This window comes from Mixophyes fleayi, chromosome 12 (genome assembly GCF_038048845.1).
Source record: "Mixophyes fleayi isolate aMixFle1 chromosome 12, aMixFle1.hap1, whole genome shotgun sequence".
Taxonomy (NCBI): Eukaryota; Metazoa; Chordata; class Amphibia; order Anura; family Limnodynastidae; genus Mixophyes; species Mixophyes fleayi.
Window position 1 is genome coordinate 6,873,697 of NC_134413.1, and position 13,620 is coordinate 6,887,316.

Sequence of the window (13,620 nt, forward strand, 5' to 3'; positions counted from 1 at the left end):
AGTGAATACATCATTAACCTTTTTATCTAAATGCAGATCCCTTCAAGACCTTTGGATTCCAGACAATAGAACACTCCTCTAATTGCATTTTTAAAATATTATCAGATTGCGCCAGAATAATAAAACCTTTATAATGAAAGCTAATTGCCGTCAAGTATTTAATTTTATTTGAAGATGTATTTTTAATTTCATAAAGGACATGAAGACAAAACAACCCATATATCAAAGGTGCAGGATCCTCCAGCAGCACATACAGGGGGGACGGGACAAGTCTCAACAAACTTTCCAGGTCTTTAGCCTTACAGTCAAATGTTTGATCATTTCTAATGAGTTAAATATTGACTGATGCTTGTTCAAGTTATTACATCTACATGTAATTACCTGCCATGGGATTAAATTAGGATTTGTGTTATTACTTGACTGATTTGGAATGCACTCAGGTCACCGTGTAAATCGATTTAAACCCCACTAGAGCTTTATTGAAAGGTGTCACATAGTGGTCCGATAATGGGGAAATAGCCGCGTGTCAATCCCACATGGACGATCGGGAATATAAAGGACAAAGCTGAAACAGCGTCACATCTGAAGTGCTGAGGAAATAGGGAGGATTATGGGTAGGGGCAAATCCAGGACGGAACAAATTATCTTATACTTATGTGTGTTTTGCTGTTCTCTCGAATGTCGAACTGCATAACAATTCAAAATATAGGACATCATCATTTATATAGCGCCACTAATTCCGCAGCGCTGTACAGAGAACTCACTCACATCAGTCCCTGCCCCATTGGAGCTTACAGTCTAAAGTCCCTAACATACATACAGAGAGATACTAGTGTAAATTTTTTGATAGCGGCCAATTAACCTACCAGTAAGTTTTTGGAGTGTGGGAGGAAGCCGGAGCACCCAGAGGAAACCCACGCAAACAAGGGTAGAACATACAAACTCCACACAGATAAGGCCATGGTCAGGAATCAACTCATGACTCCCGTGCTGTGAGGCAGAAGTGCTAATCAGACAGCCTGGGACATGGTTAAGGACCGCTCTAAAACGGCCAGATTCTCTTGACATTTCTATAGTTCAGCTTGTCCTTCATAACCCTTCGCTGAGCGATCAGTCATTAGGTATTTGTTAATGGATTCATTGATAGACTTTGTTTGATTGCTAGATTATCACACTTGCTCTGTACTTGTAACATCCGCTTTACATGTGTGTTCACGATTTATGGATGGCTACAGGCTGCAGTAACTAATTTGCATTAGCCCAATCCATCTTAAGATAAGTGCGACTCAGAACACACAGTAAACGACTGAACACAGTTTATGCTTTTGCCGTAAGCACGAATAGTGTCCAACTTTATAGGAGGCCATGTATAGTTTCCCCTATTACTAGATAGCAAAAACAATCATAAATATAATATATCACGGCATCACACATGTGGACGGCTGTTCATTTAGCCCAAGATACTGAAGCTCAAAAATAAGTGGGGAAAATGGAAACAGATAAAATGGGTATACATATGGATCTTGTATTAAAAACAAGCAGGACGCTTTCATGACAAGAGAGCTGCAAAAAATATCTTGTATACCACACTGGACCAGGCTCCTATACAAGCATAGAACTTACATGAGCGCTTAATGTAACATTAGGAGAATGTCGCATTCACACCACATGCGATTAACTTTATTCCCATGCATGTATGCAATAGCTTCACCCCTGACTCCTCCTCCAGCCACACCCCTCAGCCACACCCCTCAGCCAGAAGGAGGGCCACACAGAACACACAAAAAAAAAAAGTTCCACTCTCCTCCATTAGTACATAGATCCCACATTCGTTACTGTTAGAACAATCGAAAGCCAATGAATGCAAATATATATCTATAGAGCTCCAGATGAGTATAATGGTTCAGACCACAGCTATTAATGCAATATAGGGTGCAATGCCAATGGATGTACCCTATAAAATGCCGTTTGCAGGGACAGATTGTAATCAGAAGAGGTGGATGTACCTTCTCTTTATCTAGATCTTCTCTGAGGTCCTTGTTTTCTGGATAATCTACAGACCGTGATGATGACCTACTGTATACTGCAGTGTGGTCTAGAGAAGCCAATCTGGAAAGGTCACTTGTAATGATACATTAAAGACTAATGAAATAACTTCAGGACAGACTATGACCTGGCGGGAAGTGGGATAGATGAGGACACGCATTGCCGACAGCTTGGTGGGGAAAAGGAACTAGATATTATTTGACATGGGAAGGGCGAGTCATATGGTCAGGTGACACCGATCCCTTCATAGCCGATATCTACAGCGCACTCAGAATATAGATCTTATTACACTTCAGTATATTATAAAATATTTTTAGTGCATCAGTCATTTTTCTTGTACTGTGCTATTTTGCTGAACTATAAATCAACATCAATTTATATAGCGCCACTAATTCCGCAGCGCTGTACAGAGAACTCACTCACATCAGTCCCTGCCCCATTGGAGCTTACAATCTAAATTCCCTAACAAACACAGACTAGGGTCAATATTTAAGCAGCTAATTAACCTACCAGTATGTTTTTGGAGTGTGGGAGGAAACCTGAGCACCCAGAGGAAACCCACGCAAACACGGGGAGAACATACAAACTCCACACAGATAAGGCCATGGTCGGAAATTGAACTCATGACCCCAGTGCTGTGAGGCAGAAGTGCTAACCACTGAGCCACCGTGCTGCCCAACTAAATAACTAATACTCCTTGTTAAACAGTCAGAGCTCTTAAAGCAGTCCACACAAAATTTTAAAATCACACAGGGCCAATATATACAAAATAACAGAGAACGAGAAATAAACGCGATGTGCGCAGTATGGAAGGACTAAATATGGAGAGTAGCCGATAGCATCAGGATACCCACATACGTGCCCATCAAATGCGTCTCATGCCAATCCGATGACCACCATACTGCACAGTACATCAGCCTCATGAATATCACAGTCCAATGCCCACCATTACAACCCTATAGCCTCCATACCAGTCTCATGCTCACCACAGTCCCAGGTCTTCCAGATCGGGAATGTGCCAACTTAATCACACACTCGAGTCCACCACAGTCCAAACCTATCAATATACAGACCATTAACAGTCTTGTGCCCACCCCAGTCCAATGCCCATGATACTGCCCGGTGTCTGGTATATCAGCCTTGTGCCCAAAACTTTCCGATAGTCACTATAGTAGCTCTGCTCCCATCCCAAAGCCCCCCTAAGCCACAACATACAGACCTGTGGCCAGCAGGTCTCACATTCTGCCCTTTTTCAATTTACCTCTTTATTGAGCCTACAAGATATTACAGATACAAAGACGTTCTTTCGGTATTGTCAATGCTTCAGTGATGTTTACCTATAGAGCACACAAGTTCTGGGATTAAAAAAAATAAATATCAAACTACTGTATGTTTTTCTACTTGTAGAAACCTGGGTGGTTCTTAAGTTCACAATCTGACTCGCTGCATGCGGCCTTCCCTCCGTGGGAGCATCGCCGGCATGTCTGGTCTTGTTGCATTCATTCATAGCATGATATGGGCCAAGGTACAGTGTGGAACAGCGGTGTGAGGACACCGTGCTCTCATTATAAACAATCTGGGGAGGATATATAGGTGCGGATTGTAGCAATTCACCCTGATGTGTTTGGGATCGATGCTTGTACCATCTCCAGGCTGCATTGTCCATTGCTGTAACTTCAGCAGCTGGTGTAGGTATTTCACTGAGCTAATTAATCATTGTATCTTGTTTGGTGGACTGTACAGAAACGCAAGCTCAAAACACACGTAATTTGGGCAGACGCACGTCCGTACTCAACTACAAGCAGATCCGAAGAAACGTCTATTGTTGAACACGGGCGTAGGCACCCTCTGCCTATATGGCTCTTGCGTTCAATGATCACCTGGTGCAAATATGACTGAACAACACGTACCTTAAAAAGACACAAATCAGACGCTGCTGTGTGCGCGCTCGGCCTGGGCACGCCCTTACTGTACGCTGCCTATGTTGGTGCGCCATTTCCCACCCTCGCTCCGCCCTTCAAAACGTTGGCAGTCGTATGTGTCATTTACGTGCAAAAATGAATTACGCTCTGTCGCAAGTTTTTGGTTATACGCATGCACAAAGCAAAAATACGCCACATAAATGGGTTTGCGTTGCTTAATGAGTGAGGCCGAGATAATCATTGGTAGAATATTGTATACACACAAGAATCAGTCACTTATTATTCTTTTGAAATGATTTCCATATAGCGCCGTTTAGTCTGTTCACAGATCCGCAGTGATTGCTGTATTATTATTTAGTATTAAATAAAGGAACAAGCAGTACAACAAGGAATTGGTAGATTAAATGTATTTCATTTTGAAATACTGCCTCCTCACAGCAAATGATATCACTCTCCCACACCGCTGAAAATACACCACAGTCATTTATCATTTTTGTTATGAAAAACTATATACACTGCCTCAGCCCTTCGTGGAATGCAAATGTGACTGAAATTACATTTGTAGAGAAGCCTAATGCATTTAGCAAGACGTAAGTTGCTTCTAAAGAATCTTTATATCTTTCTTAGAACTCTGTGTATATTATATTATATACCTTCTCCAAAATTTAGTCTAGTTTGAAAACAAAGTGACAAGCGGGTTGTCATACCCGATTTTTTAAATGTAGCTAATACCACTTTCATACTGCCGCCCTGGCAATATCCCGGGTTTTTCAAGCCGGGTTTTTGCCGGGGCTCGGAGCGTCCCAGCTCAGAAACACCATTCATACTGCACCTCGGACCCGGGAATTTCCTGGGTTGACCCAATTCATACTGCACAAGTCTGTGCCCTGGCAATTTGTGGGAGTAATCACCAGAGCAGTTTTCATTGGCTGAAAAATGGTGATGTCATTGAAAGGCGACTGGTTTTTTTTTCTTTCACGGGCTCCCACCGATGACATCATCCTCCAGAGACAGGCAGACAGCCAATCAGCTTGTTTTCTGTGCAACCCGGAGTTGAAAAATCCGGGTTGCACCATTCATAGTGCAGGCAACCCGGGTCCGACCCGGGAATTACCCCTCGATAAATCCCGGGTTGAAGACCCGGGATATTGACTTGTACCATTCATACTGCACCAAGACCCGGGTCGTTTGAGCTCGCCCCGGCAAAAAACCGGGATTTTGGTGCAGTATGAATGGGGTATAAAGTAATTTTTTTGGACATTGTTACTTTTTGGTTTTATTGGTTGAAGGACAAACAAAATGAGGGAAGGTATTGGGATGCGATATTGTAGTATGTGGACCCGTAAAATAATCAATCTCTACAATAATGGTGACCGGTCCAATTGATAAGATGACCAGATCTTATCCAATTTGGCGACCCACATATGTAGCCCCCCCAAGAAAGTTGTAAAAGAGAATGGCATTATCTGGTAACATAAATTTCCTGACTGGAATAGAGTAGCCCATTTACAAGCGGCAGATTAAAGGCTAGATTTACTAAACTGCGGGTTTGAATAATTGGAGATGTTGCCTATAGCAACCAATCAGATTCTAGCTGTCATTTTGACATCAGTGGTTATTTTGGGAGATATGAGACTGTCTTATTGAAGGAAGGAACCAACTTGTCTCCTATATCAGGAAAACACGGATTATGGAGAGAGGTTCTCCTGTGGAGACTAGTGTGGTACCACACTAGCCCTTTCAATATTACTTTTAGCAAATTATTATACATTTTACAAATAGATACAATGACAATCTTGGAGATGAGGGAGAAGCAGTAACTCATTGGTCAAATAGACATTATAGTGACATTACCTACTTAAAAAAGTAGATTTAAGAAACTCCTGTGGAGTTAAGAGGTTTCTTCAGTGTGGACAGGTGCCCATTCAAAAGCTATTACATGACAAATTCAAGCAAGTATTCTGTACATTTCCTGGGCAATGTATCCTTAGGAATACTGTAGTATTAGAGTATTGTACATTGAAAGAGAAAGCAATAATTCATCTATCACTCATGTTAAAAGAATTGCCACCCCCCTACAGTAATAATCCCCGGAGACCTGAGGACCACACACACCTACGTCTTCTATAGAGGTCTCTTAAAGAGCTACGGACAGGATGAGTATTTCTGTGACACCGTCCAACTCCCAAAATCCTCTAATTGCTAACTGGAAAAGACAACAACTATAATACAATATCATTATCATCATCAACATTTATTTATATAGCGCCAGCAAATTCCGTAGGGCTTTACAATTGGGAACAAACATTAATAAGACAATATTGGGTAATACAGACAGACAGAGAGGTAAGAGAACCCTGCTCGCAAGCTTACAATCTATGGGATATATAGATTATCTGTGTACACTAACTTATGCCTATAATATTTTACTCCAAAAAAGTTTTTAAATAGCTTTGCTAACTACATACACTGCACAAAAAAATTCTAGTTTTCTTTTATTCAACATCTTACTAAAATACAGTATTTTGTCCGGAAATAGCGGCTGCTACCTTGAAACTAGGGGCTGAATAAAAGCTGGAAAGAAAGACGTTTGGTCAGCTTTGATATTCTGGGTATTGTATTTATAAAAACTTCACAAATTAGGAAGAGAAGGAGTTTTTTAATGAATTTCTGCCACCACCAATAAATGGTGTCGTAATGAGCTTTGCAGAAGAGTTCGCTGCGGATGAGGACTGTGTACATGAATGTTAGGAAGGCTTCAAAACAGGGAAAGGATAGAAATACTTTGTTTAAAGAAAAAAAAATAAAAATAAAAAAAAAATCTCCCTGTAAGTTTCCATCCCAGATGTTGCTCCTTAAAATATAAACTACATGCATAAAAAAAACTGTTTCCCTTGCAGTGTATTCTGGGGGAAGTCATCACCATCCAGCTACTGATTAGTCCCTATTTTGTAGGTGTTCAATAGGAGGATCCCTAAACTAGGAGGTGTACAGTATAAATATATATATATATATATATATATATATATATATATATATATATATATACACACACACATATACACACACACACACACACACACACACACACACACACACAGTACTGTGCTAAAGTTTTAAGCAGGTGTAAAGATACTACAAATTATTTTGTTTGTTTTTTGCTATGACCCTAATGAGACCCACATTTACTGAGTATTAGACATGTCTGTATTTTTACAGAAGACAGTGCTGCTTGCTGGTGGCCCGAACTCTAGAGCCTCCTTATCTGTGGTCAAGATAACAATTCCTCCTCCGCTGTTTGATGTTGACTTTTTTCCTCTCAAGCACTTGTACAAAAAAAATGCCATCATTAAGTCATAAAGAGATTTTCTTCTGCAAACAAAAGTGCTAATCTTCAATGTAATTCTTCACCTCTGGTGCCCTGTAGATAAGACATGGAGCAGACCAGCTGGGTAGGAAGCAGAGACAACACTGATGTGCATTGCTTAGGTGTGGGAATCACAGTGAGAATAGCCAGGACAGACTGTCCTTCTACATATTGACCAGCAGGAGGGAGGTCTTCATCCACAGATCATGGTTTGGCCGTGGAGAAGCCCAGCACATTTTCTTCCGTTAGGACAAATTCTAATATATAAAAATCATTGGTCTGTTTGTCTGTCCGGTTATGCATTCGGACACCCCTGCACCAATTGGGATGAAACCAAGGTGAGGTGGTTCAGTTGGATCCTGGACAGGTTTTAGGGAGGTTAGGGTCCCGGTCGGACCTCCCGTTGGTGTACGCTGAGTAGAACTTTGACCTGGCAAGACTTCTGTTGTGTTCCACTGGATGGATTTGGATGACATTCAATATAAAAACGACACTGGGCAGTCACCTAATGGGTGTGTAGGAAGAGCTGCTAAGCTGCTAATTATTTAAAAGGTTGACAATTGCAACCAACTCTTTCATAACTTGAAGATTTAAACCCAGGCAATGGCGGGTACTTCAGCTAGTATTATTTAAAACAACCATCTCAGCAGCTACTTCTGGGAGCTCCAAATTTATCTATTAACATTTAGTGAGTGTTCAAAATAGGTCTAGAGTAGAAGTCTGATAACTCATGAACATTATGTGCTGTTCAATATGGATACAAACCAGGGAATATGTCCGAGATTGTTTTCTTAAAAAGTAACAGAGGGGATAAGAATCCAGGAATGGCTGGGTGTGGATAATGCCCTTATGATTAAGGAAAGGGATGGGGGTCTTGAAGACGGAGTAACTGTACATTGAGGGTGCACGGGTAGTAAAGAATGGCAACCGTAACAAAAAATAAAAAATTATAACATTGTATCCAGTACGGAATACTGATTTTGGGAGCATTGAATCCTACAATGACTCATCCTACTTTCGTGTCTCCACCTTCTACTGTCTCTCCTCACTCTAATCATACAGCAACTCAGCTGCACAGAAATGTCAGTAACCAATGACTGCTGTATTATTGGCGGCTGATAACGCGGCCGCCTTACAGTAGCCACACCCACTGCGCTCCACCAGCTACAATTGTTATTCTGCTACCTTAAATATCAATTGTTCGCCACACACCTGTTAGAGCGCAAGCTCAGTTGCTCGGGACCGTAGTTACCTTCTCTCTCATACAGCAGCTACTTGTCCTCATAGGTTATGTCCCCATTTTAAAAGTAGGAGGAGGTAGAACAACAGTAGCCAGTCAGATCATCGGGGTATTTCAAGAGACCAGTGCGCTGAATATCCTGAGGCCGTGACCTGTTTAGTCATGTGATTAAAAATGAGGACAGAATTGTATGTGACAGGGGCAGCGACATGATGTGAGGAGGGAAATGGAGGCAGCAGGAAGCCACAGACAGAGATATATAGTGGAAGGAGCAGGGTCCCCAGCAGCACAGAGTATATCAGGAGATTAGTGATGTGTTAGTGAGGACAGGGCTGCATGTGACAGGGGCAGCGACATGATGTGAGGAGGAGGAATGGAGGCAGCAGGAAGCCACAGACAGAGTTATATAGTGGAAGGAGCAGGGTCCCCAGCAGCACAGAGTGTGAGCATGTGACTTCAGTCACATTGATGCTTATTGTACTAGTTTGTTTCAATTGCTTATAACAGCAGAAACTACCTCTATGCAACACAAAAGAGACAGCGATTTGGGGAAGCTTGTATATGAGTATACTCAGAAATAAGAGGGAGGTTCTTTTAAGAATTCATCACAAACATATTTAAGAACAAGGCGTTCATTGGTTTCTATACATAGAGATTTACCAATTAGATTTACAGAAAAAAAATTAATCACAGTGAAGGCCAAATTTGCATGATCTTTGTTCTCACTGAAGTTGAGACACTAATGTGTTTACTGCAATACACTTATCTACATTTAGTCGCTGAATCTCACTTTCTGTCCTCCATAGCGTTTACAGCGTGACCGGTATGTCTGTACTAGGCCGCTACGCTCAGAATACGTGCACAGAGGCAGAGAGCTTTCCTCGTTATACGGAAAATGCTAATTTATAAGCCGACTCGTTTAATCTGTCACATTTCATAACACGGACATGCAACAGAATCCTCAGATGTGTTTTCCTTATTCCTGTATGGGCCATGGGGTAGATCACACTATAAACTGCTTACAAGAGCAGCCAAACAAACCTTTGGTACAAGACCCGTGTTAAGGGGCCCATTCACGTTGGACACATGGAAAATTACAATATCGGACCTTGAATGAGATCATCGTCCAACCACACCAACCTTCTATGATGCAACCAATAGGTCCAAGCACCAAACACAGCCAGATCCTTTAGTTTTGAGAAAATAAAACAAAAACACATATATATATATATATATATATATATATATATATATATATATATATATATATATATATATATATATACACACACACACACACCATCAGCTATTTATATAGCACCACTAGTTCCGCAGCGCTGTACAGAGAACTCACTCACATCAGTCCCTGCCCCATTGGGGCTTACAGTCTAAATTCCCTAATTTACACACACACAGACCAAGAGAGACTAAGGTCAATTTGTTAGCAGCCAATTAACCTACTAGTAAGTTTTTGGAGTGTGGGAGGAAACCGGAGCACCCGGGGAAACCCACGCATACACGGGGAGAACATACAAACTCCACACAGACCATGGTCGGGAATTGAAAGCAAGACCCCAGCTCTGTGAAGCAGAGGTACTAACCACTAAGCCACTGTGCTGCCCCTAACTTGTACCTAGTGCTGTGAGGTAGACATGCTGACCACTGAGCCACTGTGCTTCCAGCACTCCCCCACCCTTACCTTCTTCATCTGGAGCTGCATCTTGTCTCCTGCTGCTTTTGTATCAATACATTTAACCCAATTTTCAAATTAATTAGGAACAAACAATGTAGCAGCTAATGGAATATTCTTGATATTTTGAGTCAGGTAACCCTGGGTGATATACAGTAATAATTACAACAAATGGACATTTTTTTTCTTCTATACCATTTTACAAAACCTTTGTATGAAGATGTATAAAGCATATCTGCCATGTTCTACAACATACTTTAAGCACAGCCCGATATATTCTTTATAATAATCATTTCAAACGTTTGACCCAGGAAATAGTTAAAATATATTCTATGCAAATGCTAGAAACGTTTCCTATATTAAACACCCTGTATTTAACAATGATTTGAGATGGTTACAGCTACACCCTCCTCAACCATCACCTGATGGGTTTCCTAAACCCATTCCTCACTGCCCCCTAACAGTGCAGGTTTTCCAGGTGACCAGTGACATAATTATACCACCTGTGGATCTGTTACAATGTATCAGTCAGTAATGATTACACCTGTGCTCCAGCAAGGAGATCTGGAAAACCTGCACTGTTAGGGTTACCCAAGGATTGGATTTGGGAAACTCTGGATTAGATGATTAACATTTACCTCTAGGTAACCAAAAAAACTGATTTCACATCACCAAAAGTACTATTTCGATACACTTACTAGCAGAGTATCTAACTAATGGTTAGCTATAGGATAAAGGTCATATTTGCACATTTAACCACATAACAAAAAGTGGAGTTATCCTTTAATGCTGTCATTTGCCAGGAATGACATTTGTGATCAAATATTTAACAAAACAACTTTTTGGCAAACACTTTATGCTGAAACTATTTTAAGCGCTTGAATTTTAGTTTTTATTGCGGTTACAAAGTTTCCTTATCACCTGCTCAGACAGACACTCTAGATTGTTTCATTACTGTTGTATCTTTAATACACTTTGCTCTATAGAGGGTTGTTATGATAAAAGTAAAACAATAGGAGTAATTTCAGACGTCTCCACTAGAACGGTGTCCTCAAAAAACATTTGCTTTATCTGAAATAGTTATGTGTTACATTTACATGCGATATATATATAATCTAAGGACAAAGTCTGCTCAAATTAAAACTAGTTTTGGGTGGAATTTCACTAGAATGACATTAAGTTAAAAAAAATATTACTTATCTTTGTTACAGCTTAACTCTGGTCTGATGAGTTCACCCCTAGGCTTCAGCATTGCATCCCACACTGCTACTCCCACGTGCCTGATCCACAAGCAGAGTGAAGTTGTCAATGCCCCTCCCACTTGCACTTCCCTTTAATGTTCATGGTGGAGAGTGATTAAGAACACAGGGGAAAAAGATCAGCATTAGAGGATCTCAGTGCTGAGCTGTTGGAGCCTTTCAGGGAACTCACTGGATCCGGGCAGTGCGAATCTAAATGTAAGAAGATATTTTATCTTTTATTTGGGGGAGGGGGCAAAGTTTAATATTTCTAGAATTTATGATGTGATTATTTTATACATTTTCTTTCATGGTTAAAACAAGACTTCATTGGTCCCAGCATGCATGCCCTAGCACCTGTAACCTGCTTGGGTATGCTAGCACAGGTAGAACTACAAGGAGGGAGGGGAGGACATTGTAAGCTTGCAGACAGGACCCCCTTACCTCTCTGTCTGTCTATATCACCCAATATTGTTTAATTACTGTGTTTGTTCCCAAATGTAAAGCGCTACAGAATTTGCTGGCGCTATATAAATAAATGTTGATGATTGATAATGAAAGGGTGAGTTTAGCGCTACAGAAATCACTAGACACACCCCTAGGAGTGTAGCTACGCCCCCAATGCGATGTCACCCCTCTTGTTGTGATGTGACCACACCCAGTGTACTGTAACCACACCCCCACCATTACCTGGTGACGCCCTCTTTCACCGTGTTAGTTTAACTTCAGGAAGATCTGCAGATCGGACGCTTCTTCCCTAGAGATTCGTGTTCGATACCCAAGAGAATAAATTCTAAAATTCTCACAGTTCTGCAGCTTTTATCATCTGGGAGGATCTTTTAAACAGATCAGCTGTAACACAGAATTTGGGGAATTTTTTATTTTTAGAAAACACTCTTATTCCTCCCAATGTATACATTGTGTACGACAATGGAAAAAATCTGAATAGTCCCTGATTGTTCACACAATGCCAGCTAACCGCGCCGAGAATGCGCCGTTAATTTGGATCCGCCACGCGTGTCTCGTCAGCATTAAAATAACTTTCCTCACTGGGAGCAAATATTGTTTTACGTGTCGCCGTGCCCCTGGATTGTATTGTAGGCTGCCTGCATAAAGGCTAGTCGCATAATGCTTAATAACCCCTGCTATGTGCTGCATTCTTTCCTCCAAGCACATATTCAATATCGAATAATAGATTTGGAAAGCTGTAAAAGTCAGCGCGTGGTCTCCAACGGCACTGATTGTACAAACTGTTTTTATATGCACAGCTAAGGTCTCTGCGCTGTTTGCCATCGAGACGGAACAGCCAGTTCTAAGATTCTTTCATGTCCAAAGTAAAAAAAAAAAAGTTTGAGTGTAAGAACAGTTCTCCCCAGAATGATCAGTGGTAACATCTCCAGCAGCAGACAGTGTGCTCTCGGAGAAAACGTGTCTGTTCTTAGAAGCTTCATGGGCTGAGCAGTTGCAATGAAAGTATGTTGATTCTGCATAGTGGATTTGGGCAGCACGGTGGCTCAGTGATTAGCACTTCTGCCTCACAACGCTGGGTTCATGAGTTCAATTCCCGACCATGGCCTTATCTGTGTGGAGTTTGTATGTTCTCCCCGTGTTTGCGTGGGTTTCCTCTGGGTGCTCCGATTTCCTCCCACACTCCAAAAACATACTGGTAGGTTAATTGGCTGCTAACAAATTGACCTTAGTCTGTGTGTCAGTGTGTCAGTGTGTGTGTGTGTGTGTGTGTGTGTGTGTGTATATTAGGGAATTTAGACTGTAAGCTCTAATGGGGCAGGGACTGATGTGAGTGAGTGAGTTCTCTGTACAGCGCTGTGGAATCAGTGGCGCTATATAAATAAATGATGATAAGGGCAGGACTGGTCCTGTGAGCCCCAGTGCCCATAGTTGGTGAATGCACCCTCAAACCACTTTGGCACTCTACGGCACATCTGCGGATCCACTGCTCCCCCCATGCCGTGCGATTATTCCGATTCCTGCTCTGTTATCCACAGAACAGGGTCTCAGAATATATAAGGGGGCACATTGCCCGCACTGGACAAATAAAATTTAAAAAATCTTTGCCGCAGGCAGGCTGGGCACCTGTTAAACACAGCGCCCTCCTA

At 41.5% G+C, this 13,620-nt stretch overlaps 1 protein-coding gene across 4 annotated transcripts in view; it reads left to right on the forward strand.

Moving 5' to 3' along the window:
• Positions 1-13,620, forward strand: part of FRMD6 (FERM domain containing 6) — a 118,894-nt gene that overhangs the window by 9,509 nt on the left and 95,765 nt on the right. Inside the window, exon 2 of one of the 4 annotated variants that reach the window (XM_075192840.1) lies at positions 11,477-11,722. The exons of the other annotated variants lie outside the window; for them this stretch is intronic. The gene's annotated coding sequence lies outside the window, so the exon portion shown is untranslated. The remainder of the gene's footprint in view (positions 1-11,476; positions 11,723-13,620) is intronic. 4 annotated transcript variants of the gene reach the window in all.